Here is a 3,175-nt window from a genome sequence, read left to right on the forward strand (position 1 = left end):
CCTTAAAATACAGGGGGCATAAGTATGCACACCCCTATGTTAAATTCCCTTAGAGACAGGCAGATTTTTATTTTTAAAGGCCAGTTATTTTATGGATCAGGATACTAGGCATCCTGATAAAGTTCCCTTGACCTTTGCAATTAAAATAGCCCCCCCCCCACCACATCATTACATACCCTTCACCATACCTAGAGATTGGCAAGGGGATCTGTATGCTCTGTGTTAGACTCTATATTGATCCATGCTATGTGTTACGGCCCCTATGTTATTTCATTGTGTCTGTGATTGAGTTTCTGTTGTCCTGATACACATGCCTGTGTCAAAAGGTCTGTCAACAGAGTTCCAAGGATTTTATGTTTCAAACACTGCGCTGAGGCGTCAGTTAGACATGTATGAATGGATTTGCAGGACATTTTAAGAGGCTGGCAAAGGAACAAGGAAAAACTTCACTGCAGTGGATATGGTTCCTCGCTGATTTGATGAAAGAGCACAATCAAACTTGAGTGGAGGCAAACCCTCTATTATTGGCCAACACTGAGACACGGGGGAGCTCATGCCTGTATTAGATATTAACACAACGCCACATTTTTGCCAATCCGGTACAGTGGTAGACGGGTAGCCCTATTAACTAATGAGCCAATGCACACCTGACTGACCATTTGGTGTTGTAAATAATATGTTAAAATACCGTAAAGTGGCCATTCACAGATAGTGACAAATTGAAGGAATTCTACATAGCATGGGTGAAAGTTGCAACTAAACTTCCGCACACTGTCTAACATGCAAAAATGAATAGATAGATAGATAGATAGATAGATAGATAGATAGATAGATAGAAGATAGATAGATAGATAGATAGATAGATATTGGGCATTGCTGGCAACCTTTAAGTACTATACCATCATGGTACCAATTTGTCCTCACTGCCAACTCAAGTATTGACACTTGGTCAGTGTCTCTCAGCATCTCAACATCACTCTTTAGCGTCTGTATGGAATAGGGGTGGGTGGGGGGGGGGGGGGGATCAATACAGCATAGTGGCAATACTGTATCGATACACAGACACCAAGTATCGATCTTTTATTATATATGTGTTGTTGAGTTTTTCTGCTTGACAATCCCATTTTGCAGCAATAAAATTGAAGTGATACGAACAAACAGAGAAATGTTTCTTTTTAGATGAAACAGATGTTGACAAAGTTTCCTTTTGGGGACGTCATTTGAAATTGAGAAAAATTAGAAGTTGGAAAAAAGGTTATAAATTGCAAAACATCGCAGAATATTACATAGGAATATGTTCCCATCCACCCCTAGAATGGAATGCACCGGGCAGGGCAGCAGCACGACCGCGGCGCTGTAATATGACGTAGTATTAAGAGCAAAAGTGGTAGCATAGCAGTAGTATGACAGACCGGAGGACTTACACCCTGAGACCTGGGTTTGTGTCCCAGTCTTGTTCTGCATGTCACTGAAATTTACATTTTGTAACCCCAGCCAAGATCTCAACCTAACTGTCCCCTTCTTGTCAGTTAAATGTACGTCCACACCCAGAGCGTCAAAAAGTGACACCACGAGTCCCGACCAAGCGCGTCCGATGCTAATGGAGACTCTTTGCGTCAATAACAAACGTCACCAAGCATTGCTCGAGACGGGATTTTCTAGTCCAGAAAAGTGCACATGCTCGTGCTTTTGACCTTCTCGTCTGCCTCCGTCGACCCGTCTCATGTTACAGATGCAAAGATTCTTTTTCTGTTCCGAGGTAATCGGACGATCCATCTATCGCGTCCACCATTGTTGTTTTGAACGAAGGGTTGCAGCTGTGTCACACACACACCTAAAGCACGCCAGTAGCTGCTCACCAGACGCTGATTAGCTGTTCGGACACCAATGCTCTTACTTGAAGCCTGACGAGATGTTTTTTTTGCGTGATATATGATCCCGCGATTACCATGTGATCTTCATGTTATGTCACTACATTAATCTGACAGCTGTAGTTACATTAAAAGTTCACATTTTTGCACAGAAAACACATTTTTTTATAAATGTAACTACCCAACAATATAATGGCCAGCTGAAATGTTTAGACAATTGAACACAGAACAATTTGGATCCTTTCCAGTTACTAAAATACTTCTTCCACCACTGTTAATCTCAGTGAGACCCATTCAATTTGTTTTGTGTATGTAAGCAGGCCTATAGAATGGGAAATAGCCTGCTCAGCTCCATATCTTGGACAGTATATCAGGTATGCGTTGCATGTAAAACATGTTTGTTATTTGCCCCACATTAAGTAAGAGGACTACTTATCTGTGAGTACTGCAGTTGTTTTCTGTTTTTATGCATGTTAAATATCTTGTTGTTATACTTGTCTTCTACCAATCTACTTGTATACTCTACTTGAGCAAACAGTCTTACCTGTATTTTCCAATCCCAGCTGCTCACGTCAATGCTTGATTATCCCCCAGAAGCGTGCGTGAAGTGGCTCTCGGCTCCCCTCTATTGAAGATACGTGCCAGGTCTATTTTCACGTGGGGCGTTCGGGCATCCGGGCAGGAAGTAGACCAGCGAGAGCTTCCAGTCTCCAACACCACGAATGTCCAGAGAGTCATCTTGGAGTTGGAAAAACATGATTAGCCATCATGGAGCTTCATATACGTATACTTTTTTTCTTTTTTTTATCAACACAACACCAGAAAAGGGAAGACATTGAGTTTAATTGCAGGAGTTCTAGGAGTGTAAGGTAGATACTAGCTTAAACTCCCCATATTATGAAAAACTTACTTTTTCTGGGAGTTGGGGTGTTATTTTGTGTCTCCGGTGCTTCCACATGCACACACACTTGGAAAAAAAACATCCATGCTGTTTTGAGTGAGATACAGGTTTCTGAATGTCCTCTGCCTTCAGTCTCCGGGTGAGCTGTTCAAAATCTGCACGGCTTTCTACGTCACTAGCCGAGATGAGGTGGCTAACCGTAGCATATGCTAGCGCTAGCATGCTTCTCAATGGCAAAACACTGCTACAACACACACTAGTTGACCATAATCTCAAAAGGACTACTTCCTGTCCCTGTTCTGCAGGTATTCCACAAGTGGCCCTGGTCTAGATGAAGTCTCCCAGTTAATCCTGGCTTGGACTAACCAAAGTTGGAGAAAGAGTTATCTAGCTGATGGGATCT

This window comes from Etheostoma spectabile, unplaced genomic scaffold, assembly GCF_008692095.1.
Source record: "Etheostoma spectabile isolate EspeVRDwgs_2016 unplaced genomic scaffold, UIUC_Espe_1.0 scaffold285, whole genome shotgun sequence".
Taxonomy (NCBI): domain Eukaryota; kingdom Metazoa; phylum Chordata; class Actinopteri; order Perciformes; family Percidae; genus Etheostoma; species Etheostoma spectabile.